The following is an 11,513-nucleotide window of genomic DNA, read 5'->3' on the forward strand; positions in this document are numbered from 1 at the left end:
ATAAAAATGTATATACTCATATTTAAAATGCAATTTTGACATGTATACAAATACATAATAATTTTTATTTTTATTTTTTAAAACAAATCAGCTTTCAGTCCTTAATCTCTTGGTTTTAAATCAAAGATCAGTGCGAAAAGTTTTGCACACAGAACTTGGATTGAAAACTGATGAATCCACATTTCTTCCTATTAGGCAAAAAATCCTTCTTCCTCCAGCTTTTAAGTGCAGCCTCCCTTCGCCAGAGCTGGGAGATGATGTTCTTTTCCTTCTCTCAAGTGAAAAACACATCTGGAGCGTTGGTGAAAATGACATGGATTCTGGCGGCACATCCATAACATTGTAAAATCCTCGCCGAGATAGAGCCCATCATCTCTGCGGCTCCCACTGCAGGCAGCAAAGCCCTTTCCAAGGGCTAATTACCGCAGCTCCTCAATAAATGTTGCAGAAACCAGCGAACACAGGCGCCACAATAAGATGTGGCCACTCTTGGAAAACACGAGGGGCACGAGACGAAGAGCGAGGCATTACTACTCCCGCTGTGCGGGGGCCCAGACTTTCCCTCGCAACCCTAACCCCGCTCAGGGTCCCAGGGGAAGGGTCCCCCACCGGCCCGGGTCCCCTCTGCCTTCTCCCTCACACTGCTTCCCGGCCTGGTCACGGACTCAAGGACTCCAGGCCTCGGGGACACCCAGGAACTGCCCGTGAGCCCGGCAGTAGCCGTCTCCCCCAGCGCGGCCTAAAACGCGGGCGCGGAGAGGATGGAGCGATCAGGCTCCGCAGCGCGGGCCCCGGCGCGTACTCCTGGTTTGACCCTGGTCACACTGGAGCCCCCTAGGGTGAAATCCACTTTTCCACATTTCGGCGCTGACCTGGGAGGGTCGGGACAGAAACGCCGGCTTCCGTAGGGCGGCAGGGGCACGGGGAGAATGGGAGGCCGACCGGAAGAGGCTCCTCGCGAGACCCGGAAGAGCCTTTCCGCTCCGCGCTGTCCGAGTGCCGAGGCCCGAGCATGCGCGGTAGCTCTCCCGTGGCGGCCGCGGCGCCCGCTGAGCCCGAGGGTCCGGTGGCTCCCGTCTCGCGCTGCGCCGGCCCTCGCGTCATGTCGGCGCAGGGCGACTGCGAGTTCCCGGTGCAGCGAGCCCGGGAGGTGGTGTAGCAGGACGTGTCGGCGGCCAAGGCGTAGCTGATCACGGCCCGCAGCCTCTACCCCGCCGACTTCAACATCCAGGTGGGGCAGGGCCGTGCGGGCGCCGGGGGTGTGGCGGTCGTGTCACCAGCCGCGCGCTGTGCGCCGCCGCCTGGATATCCCCGCGAGGCCGGGTCCCATGGACCTGGCGTCCCCCAGGCGGGGCGGGGGCAGGGGCCTGTGGCGCCGCTGCGAGGCATGGTCCCGGGGGTGGCCATTCGCTCCTTCTTCCATCCCGACGGCGGCCGTCTGTTCTCGCGTCTGAGATGCTGTTCCACCAGCCCTGGGTGCCCCGGGGCCTTAAGTGAGCCGGGGGCCCCGAGTCCCCGGATGACGCGATGCTCTCAGGCCGCCGACCGCGGGGTGGGGGGGCGCGCCTCGCAAGTGTGACGGGCCTGACCTGTGTTGCAATATGAGATGTACACCATCGAGCGGAATGCGGAGCGCCCCGCCCCCGCCGGAGGCTGCTCTACGACATGTGAGTGGGCGCCGGCCCTGCGCGCGGCTGTCGGCAGTGGGGACCCTCAGGCCCACTTGCACGTCCGCGCCCTGGGGCTTCCTTTGCTACGAGGCCGGGCCTTGCTTTAATGGCTGGCCCGCCTTCTGCAGAGAAATCTTACGTTTTCTTGCTAAAATTTTCTATCCAGTAACTTATTTGGGAAATAATACATGCTCTTCACAAAGGTTCAGATAATACTGAAAGATAGAGAATCACTAGGGAAAGTCCCTCCTGACGTCAGCCGGAGTCAAGTTTTGTGTAAAGTGTATACATATTAAGAGTACATATAAGTAAGTAGCTGTCTGCGGAGGGGTGACAGAAGTGAGATCCTTCTAGTCGCATTATGCTGCAGCTTGCTGTCTTAACTGTCCATAAGGGACCCTTTCCATGTCAGCATGTGGAGATCTACTTCATTCTTTCTCGAGTCTGCATAGCATTTCATATCCACTCTTAATTGTCGGAAGTTCAGATAGTTTCCAGTTATTTGGAAATAAGAGTTTCAGAAAGCATTTTTGTACCTGTACCTTGGAGTTTTTCTGTAGTATAGATTCTTAGACATGGATTTTCATATCAAAGAGCATGTATTTAAAATTTTGGTACCTATCAAATTACTCTCCAAAAATTAGAGTAATTTTTTTACACCAATGTAAATTGGTGTAAAATTGCCTCTAAAGGAGTGTAAGAGTGCCCCTTTTCCCACCCCAGTGCCCACCTGAATATTATCAGTCTATCAGATTGTGATACTCGCTAGTGTTAAAATGAGAAAATGGTATCTTGCTATTATTTTAAAATTTGTGTTCTTTTCAATGTTCTCTTTGGGTCTTTGTGTTTTCCATGATTTGCTTATACCCACTTTCTCTTTTAGGTCGTTTTTTTTCTTGTTGATATTTAGGAGTGCTTTGCGTATCATGGTCATTTGTCTTTACACTTATTAAAAAGTCTCAAGACTTTTGTAAGGACCCTCATTTTTCGTGTTTAGTTTTTATTTTTATATCTTTATTTTGGTTTGTTTTGGTATATCTACATATTCACTTTGAATAAAGAGAACTGTGTTTTTCTCCAAATGCTAATGTTCTTACTTTCTTTTTCTGGTACTATATAGAATCTAGCATTTTAATTTAATGCATTCACTTTAAAAATAGGTTTGTGAATTTCCCAGATCAGCCTGTGGTATGGAGAGAAATCAGCATTTTTACATCAGCATTAAGGAATGATTCACAGGACAAACAAACCCAGTTTTAAGAAGTAAGAATGGAGTGCTGACTTAATGGTGTACAAATTATCATTTCTGGAATAACAAGTTACATACACTAATTTCACAAAAGTCACATCTGTGGTATTGGTACCCATATGTATGTTTTGCTCTTAGCAACTAAAGTCAAGTGACAAATGATATCCCTTGGTCTTTTGAGCATTTGCTTATTAAGGTTCTTTAAAGGATGTGCATTTATCAGTTGTCTAGGGAACAGAATATATTTTTTCCAGGTTTTATGGTAATCAGAAAGCATCTGTAGACTAGATCTCCATAAAACAAGAGGAAACTCTAGGTAATTTATTACCTTTGTTTTTATTTTTATTTTTGGGTATCATCAATCTACAATTACATGAGGAACATTATGTTTACTAGAAACCCCCCATCACCAAACCCCCCCCACATACATTACAGTCTCTGTCCATCAGCATAGTAAGATGCTGTAGAATCACTGCTTGTCTTCTCTGTGTTGTACAGCCCTCCCCGTGCCCCCCCCTCATTATACATGCTAATCATAATGCTCACTTTCTTTTTTCCCCCCCGCCACTTATCCCTCCCTTCCCACCCATCCTCCCCAGTCCCTTTCCCTTTGGTAACTGTTAGTCCATTCTTCAGTTCTGTGAGTCTGCTGCTGTTCTGGTCCTTCAGTTTTTTTCTTTGTTCTTATACTCCACAGATGAGTGAAATCATTTGGTACTTTTCTTTCCCTGCCTGGCTTATTTCACTGAGCACAATACCTCTAGCTCCATCCACGTTGTTGCAAATGGTGAGATTTGTTTTCTTCTTATGGCTGAATAATATTCCATTGTGTATATGTACCACATCTTCTTTATCCATTCATCTGCTGATGGACACTTAGGTTGCTTCCAATTGTTGGCTACTGTAAATAGTGCTGCAATAAACATAGGGGTGCATATGTCTTTTTCAAACTTGATTGCTGCGTTCTTAGGGTAAATTCCTAGGAGTGGAATTCCTGGGTCAAATGGTATTTCTATTTTGAGCATTCTAAGGGATCTCCATACTGCTTTCCACAACAGTTGAACTAATTTACATTCCCACCAGCAGTGTTGGAGGGTTCCCCTTTCTCCACAACCTCGCCAACATGTGTTGTTGTCTTTTGGATGGTGGCGATCGTTACTGATGTGAGGTGATATCTCTTTGTGGTTTTAATTTGCATTTATCTGATGATTAGCGATGTGGATCATCTTCTCATGTGTTTGTTGGCAATCTGAATTTCTTCTTTAGAGAACTCTATTCAGCTCCTCTGCCCATTTTTTAATTGGATTATTTGCTTTTTGTTTGTTGAGGTGCGTTAGCTCTTTATGTATTTTGGTTGCCAACCCTTTATCAGATCTGTCATTTATGAATATATTCTACCATACTGTAGGGTACCTTTTTGTTCTATTGGTGGTGTCCTTTGCTGTACAGAAGCTTTTCAGCTTGATATAGTCCCAGTTATACATTTTTTCCTTTTTTCCCCTTACCTAGGGAGATACGTGCATGAAGAAGTTGTTCATGTTTATGTCCAAGAGATTTTTGCCTATGTTTTTTTCTAAGAGTTTTATGGTTTCATGACTTACATTCAGGTCTTTGATCCTTTTCAAATTTACTTTTGTGTATGAGGTTACACAGTGATCCAGTTTTATTCTCTTACATGTAGCTGTTCAGTTTTCCCAACACCAGCTGTTGAAGAGGCTGTCATTTCCCCATTGTATGTCCATGGCTCCTTTATCGTATATTAATTGACCATATATGTTTGGGTTAATATATGGACTCTCCTGTTCCACTTGTCTGTGGGTCTATTCTTGTGCCAGTACCAAATTGTCTTGATTACTGTGGCTTTGTAGTAGAGTTTGAAGTTGGGAAGCAAGATGCCCCCTGATTTATTCTTCCTTCTCAGGATTGCTTTGGCTATTCGGGGTCTTTGGTGGTTCCATATGAATTTTAAGACTATTTGTTCCAGTTCATTGAAGAATGCTGTTGGTATTTTTATAGGGATTGCATTGAATCTGTAGATTGCTTTAGGCAGAATGGCCATTTTGACAATATTAATTCTTCCTAGCCAAGAGCATGGGATGAATTTCCATTTGTTAGTGTCCTCTTTAATTTCTTTTAAGAGTGTCTTGTAGTTTTCAGGGTATAGGTCTTTCACTTCCTTGGTTAGGTTTATTCCTAGGTATTTTAATCTTTGATGCAATGGTGAATGGAATTTTTTCTGAGTTCTCTTTCTGCTAGTTCATTGTTAGTGTATCGGAAAGCAGCAGATTTCTGTGTATTAATTTTGTATCCTGCAACTTTGCTGAATTCAGATATTAGTTCTAGTAGTTTTAGGGTGGAGTCTTTAGGGTTTTTTATGTACAATATCATGTCATCTGCAAATAGTGACAGTTTGATTTCTTCTTTACCAATATGGATGCCTTGTATTTCTTTGTTTTGCCTGATTGCCATGGCTAGGACCTCCAGTACTATGTTGAATAACAGTGGGGAGAGTGGGCATCCCTGTCTTGTTCCCAATATTAGAGGAAAAGCTTTCAGCTTCTCGCTGTTAAGTATGATGTTGGCTGTGAGTTTGTCATATATGGCCTTTATTATGTTGAGGTACTTCCCCTCTATACCCATTTTGTTGAGAGTTTCTATCATGAATGGGTGTTGAATTTTGTTGAATACTTTTTCAGCATCTGTGGAAATGATCATGTGGTTTCTGTCCTTCTTTTTGTTGATGTGGTGGATGATGTTGATGGATTTTCGAATGTTGTACCATCCTTGTATCCCTGAGATGAATTCCACTTGATCATGGTATATGATCTTCTTGATGTATTTTTGAATTTTGTTGAGTATTTTTGCATCTATGTTCATCAGGGATATTGGTCTGTAATTATCTTTTTTGGTGGTGTCTTTGCCTGGTTTTGGTATTAGAGTGATGCCGGCTTCATAGAATGAGTTTGAAAGTATTCCCTCTTCTTCTATTTTTTTGGAAAACTTTAAGGAGAATGGGTATTATGTCTTCTCTATACGTATGATAAAATTCAGCCGAAAATCCATCTAGCCTAGGGGTTTTGTTTTGGGTAGGTTTTTGAGTATCGCTTCAATTTCGTTGCTGGTAATTGGTCTGTTTAGATTTTCTGTTTCTTCCTTGGTCAGTCTTGGAAGATTTTATTTTTCTAGGAAGTTATCCATTTCTTCTAGGCTTTCCAGCTTGTTAGCATATAGATTCTCATAGTATTCTGTAATAATTTTTTGTATTTCTGTGGGGTCCATTGTGATTTTTCCTTTCTCATTTCTTGTGTTTATGTGCGTAGATTTTCTTTTTCTCTTAATAAGTCTGGCAAGGGGCTTGTGTATTTTGTTTATTTTCTCAAAGAACCAGCTCTTGGTGTCATTGATTTTTTTCTATTGTTTTATTCTTCTCAATTTTATTTATTTATTCTCTGATTTTTATTATGTCCCTCCTTTTGCTGACTTTAGGCCTCATTTGTTCTTCTTTTTCCAATTTTGATAATTGTGACTTTAGACTATTCATTTGGGATTGTTCTTCCTTCTTTAAATAGGCCTGAATTGCTATATACTTTACTCTTGTAACTGCTTTAGCTGTATCCCACAGAAGTTGGGGCTTTGTGCTGTCGTTGTCATTTGTCTCCATGTATTGCTTTATCTCTATTTTAATTTGGTCATTGATCTATTGATTATTTAACAGCATGTTGTTAAGCCTCCATGTCTTTGCGAGCCTTTTTGTTTTCTTGTACAATGTATTTCTAGTTTTATGTCTTTGTGGTCTGAGTAGTTGGTTAGTAGAATTTCAATCTTTTTGAATTAACTGAGGCTCTTTTTGTGGCCTACTGTGTGGTCTATTCTGGAAAATGTTCCATGTGCACTTGAGAAGAATGTGTATCCTGCTGCTTTTGGGTGTAAAGTTCTGTAGATGTCTCTTAAGTCCATCTCTTCTATAAGGATCTAGCCTTATGGATTTGATTTTATTTTTTGCCTTACTTAGTATTTGTTTAGTCTGCTTTCTTAGGTGTGATTTTATTTTCAGTGCCTCTGTGTCCTTACTTATTTTCTGTCTGGTGGATCTGTCCTTTGGGGTGAGTGGTGTGTTGAAGTCTCCTAGAACGAATGCATTGCATTCTATTTCCTCCTTTAATTCTGTTAGTATTTGTTTCACATATATTGGTGCTCTTGTATTGCGTGCATATATATTTATAATGGTTATATCCTCTTGTTGGGCTGACCCCTTTATCATTATGTAATGTCCTTCTTTATCTCTTGTTACTTTCTTTGTTTTGAAGTCTATTTTGTCTGATACAAGTACTGCAACACCTGCTTTTTTCTCCCTGTTGTTTGCGTGAAATATCTTTTTCCATCCCTTGATTTTTAGTCTGTGCATATCTTTGGGTTTGAGGTCTCTTGTAAGCAGCATATAGATGTGTCTTGCTCTTTTATCCATTCTGTTACTCTGTCTTTTGATTGGTGCATTCAGTCCATTTACATTTAGGGTGATTATTGAAAGATATGTACTTATTGCCATTGCAGGCTTTAGATTCTAGGTTACCAAAAGTTCAAGGGTAGCTTCTTTACTATCTAATCGTCTAACTTAACTCACTTATTAAGCTATTATAAACACAATTTGATGATTCTTTAGTTCTCTCCCATCTTATTCCTTCTCCTCCATTTTTTATATGTTAGGTGTTTTAATCTGTACTCTTTTGTGTTTCCTTGGCTGCTTTTGTGGGTAGTTGATTTTATTTTTTGCCTTTAGTTGGTATTTGGTTGGTTTGCTTTCTTTGGTTTGGTTTTATTTTCTCTGTTGACATCTATTTAGTCTTATGAGTGCTTCCATCTAGAGCAGTCCCTTTAAAATATCCTGTAGAGGTGGTTTGTGGGAGGCAAATTCCCTCAACTTTTGCTTGTCTGGGAATTGTTTAATTCCTCCTTCATATTTAAGTGCTAATCATGCTGGATACAGTATCCTTGGTTCAAGGCCCTTCTGTTTCATTGCATTAAATATATCATGCCATTCTCTCTGGCCTGTAAGGTTTCTGTTGAGAAGTGTGATGATAGCCTAATGGGTTTTTCTTTGTAGGTGAACTTTTTCCTCTCTGGCTGCCTTTAATACTCTGTCTTTGTCTTTGATCTTTGCCATTTTAATTATTATGTCTTGGTGTTGTCCTCCTTGGGTCCCTTGTGTTGGGAGTTCTGTGGGCTTCAATTGTCTGAAAGACTATTTCCTCCACTATTTCCTCCCTGTTTGGGGAAGTTTTCAGCAAATATTTCTTCAAAGACACTTTCTATCCCTTTTTCTTTCTTCTTCTTCTTCTTGTACCCCTATTATGCAAATATTGTTCCATTTCGATCGGCCACACAGTTCTCTTAATTATTGTCTTTCATTCCTGGGGACCCTTTTATCTGTCTCTGCCTCAGCTTCTCTGTATTCCGGTTCTCTGATTTCTATTCCATTAACTGCCTCTTGCACCTCATCCAGTCTGCTCTTAAGTCCTTCCTGAGATTGTTTTATTTCTGTATTCTCCCTCCCAACTTTATCCTTTAGCTCTTTCATATTTCTCTGCAGGTCCATCAGCATGGTTATGACTTTTATTTTTAATTCTTTTTCAGGAAGATTGGTTAAATCTATCTCCCCCAGTACTCTCTCAGGGGTTGTCCTGGTGATTGTGGACTGAACCAATTTCTTCTACCTTTTCATGGCAATAGAGGTAGTCATAGGCAGGTAGTGCGTGTGTTATCTGGGAGAACAATGTCCCTGTGTGGGTGTTTCAGTGCCACTGTTTGCTGTCTTATAAAGGCTTTCTAGCCCTGCCATGGGGTGACCGCGGCAGGAATTCCTGCCTGTGCTTCAGCCCAGCATGCAGACTGCTGACAGGTACCACGCGGAAACCACCTGCTCATAGTGTGCTGTGTGTCAGCATGTTTGCACCCATGGTTCCCAGCTCTCTGTTCTCAGTGCTCTTTTTCACACTTTATTTTTTTGTTCTGCATTCCTTGGCAAACCATCCGGTTGTAATATTGCAACATTTCTTTTTTTTTTTTCCCATAACTTGCCAGTGTTTTTGTGTTCAATTTAAAAATCATTATGAATCTGGAAAAAATGAAAGTTGTGTAAAACTGTTTTAGATGCAATGCATATTAGATTAGGCATAAACTATGTACAATTCTTTTACTAAAACAAGGCAAGTAGGTCATACATATTAAGGGAAGTCGTTTGTTCTTGGATTTTCACATTAGACCAGTTCTGTGGTCTCGCTCTAAATAGGCCTTAGGACAGTGTATCTTCGTGCCTTTTCAGGGCCCTCCCTTTCTGACCTGAGCGTGTGTGATAGGCTAGAGTGCCACATTTATTAGCTGGCTTAGCCAGTTCTTCACAGCCAACGCTAAGTAATTCTTCTCTTCACCCGAACTTACTGATAGAAATATAATTTATTCACACTGCTCTTTATATATGGAAGGAAGCAATGCCATCAAACCAGGATGGACAGTCTACAGGTTATTGTATTTTTACTAGTACCAAGGGGAGAATTTGCTCCTTAATGTACTGTCTGAAATACTGGATAAGTTTCGGCTGGTCAGAGAGTCAGCTCCCATTTAGGGTTGAAGTCTAGGACTCAGAAGAGCAGTATCTCAGGGCAGTTCAAAAGGTCTCCGTCTGTTCCCCGTGGGATTCACAGCCCTGGGCTCACTGGCACTGTGACCTTGTGCAGAGTTAACCAGCCGGGCTTTCCTAGAAATGCCCACGAGGAACTGCGTTTCTCCCCATGGTGTTGCCGTTTTACTGCGTAGTCCTTTAAGCTGTCCATGGGCATTGTGGAGTGCCCTTCAATACCTTTACTAGTCTAACAAAGCCTTTTTTTTCAAATTTTGCAATCCAACTTTATGGCTTCTGTTGTACTTATTTTCTATGATAATGTAGTTTTCAAAGCAGAAACTCTTCAGAGTGCTTTCAGCAGTTTTATTTTGGCCAGTACATAAAAATCTAATTTTAAGTCCCATTACTGTTTGCGGGAAGCCAGGCAGTGGGGATGGGGGGCGGAGGTGGCTTCTTGTCTGAATCTACCAAATGACCAAACTAGCGGTTACAGCTCTTCCTCTTAACCAAACCCATTGAACATTGCTAGACTTTTCCTTCCTTCGTTCCAGGTCCTCACATTTTCCGGGAGTTCCGCTGTAGCTCCTTCTGTAAAGCCTGGCTTTTATGGTGTGGTCAGGCACCTTGGCTGTGCTCCTGCCAACACATCCACAGGCGGCAGGGCCCGAGTGTGGGGCCGGGCTGCCCACAGGGCTCTGGCCACTGACTGCTCCCCAGCGAGTCTGCGCCTCACTCCCCACCTGTGCCAGACTCTCATCTCGGGCCACCCAACTCCTGCTGCTGCTCAAACAGACGTGAGTCTGGATGCACTCAGGGCTTGGAGGAGCTTCGGGCTCCGGCCTCGCCCGGAGAGGGAGGCTCGTGGCCCCGGCCGCAGGGACCACGGCCAGGCCCAGGCTGTGACCCATGCAGTCTGCTGCCGCCTCTGCAGCTGGTGGCCCATCTGGGCGCGAGTCCAGGAGACTGAGCTATGCATGGCCAGCACAGGGCTGCATGCAGAGCTGCAGAGCAGAGCAGGTGGCATTCTACCAGACGCTGAGGTGTTTAAGTTCAGCAGCCTTTTATTGAGTGAAGATGTCCCTTTAGGTGTGTTTCTTAGAAGGAATGGGTAGAGGGTTGTGTGCTTAGGGCTGTTCTTTCTTTTTTGAATTTTCTACTCGTAGATTTGAGGCAGGCCTCACTCCCACCGCAGAAGCATGGACGTAGCTGACCGCGGTGTCCATATGTTTCCCTGTCACCGCCCTCAGGCACCACACAGTCACGCGGGGCATCACCAGGGCGTGAAGGAGGACTTCCACCTGGCCATGGAGCGCCAGGTGTCCTGCTGCAGGGAGAGCCTGGCAGTGGTGCTGCACAGATTCTGCACCAACGAGGTCCTGCTCCTGCAGACACTGGCCGGGGTGGCGGCCCGCGGGGCAGCTGTGGGGTGGGTGCCTCAGAGTCGGGGAAACTATTTCTATTTTTTAGTCACTTTTTTGTAATTTGCGTAAAACAAAAGAACCTGTTTTGTAAATAAAAATCAACCTTAATTTGGGGTGTTAAATTTATTTTAATGCTTAAGAGTTTCTTAACAGGAGCGCACTTCAGTTAAAAGTACCTCTCAAGGCTTCATCTGCCCTAGTTAGGCTTTGGCAAGGAGCACCCACCCTCGGCACTGTCTGCGAGCCCATCACCCAGGAGTCCGGGACCAAACCAGAGGGGACTGCCGCAGGGCTGCCCTGGTGCTCACCCTGCAGGCAGCCCCTGGGGACCCGGCAGTTCCCCCGAAGCTCATCACTGGAATCCCTGCTGAGACAGCGGGCCCCTCGCGGGGTGTGCACAGACTGAGCACCCACAAATGGCCACAGGGGTGCTGCGTATGTCCCGAGTCCTCTGCAGTCCCAGCCTCAGGTTTCCCTCTGGCCGCTCCTGAAACGCAGGACGGAAGCCACAGACATTTGTGCTTAGCGGCTTTGAAAAGAGCCGAGTGGTTCGCTTA

At 44.1% G+C, this 11,513-nt stretch overlaps 1 long non-coding RNA gene across 1 annotated transcript; it reads left to right on the forward strand.

Annotated features, from left to right (window-relative positions):
* The first annotated feature begins 1,035 nt into the window (after positions 1-1,035).
* LOC118971796 (uncharacterized) lies at positions 1,036-11,064 on the forward strand. Its single transcript, XR_012123761.1, has 2 exons — positions 1,036-1,231; positions 10,699-11,064. It is a non-coding gene; the product is annotated as an uncharacterized lncRNA (long non-coding RNA).
* The last annotated feature ends 449 nt before the right edge of the window (positions 11,065-11,513 follow it).

Source organism: Manis javanica, chromosome 12 (assembly GCF_040802235.1).
Source record: "Manis javanica isolate MJ-LG chromosome 12, MJ_LKY, whole genome shotgun sequence".
NCBI lineage: Eukaryota > Metazoa > Chordata > Mammalia > Pholidota > Manidae > Manis > Manis javanica.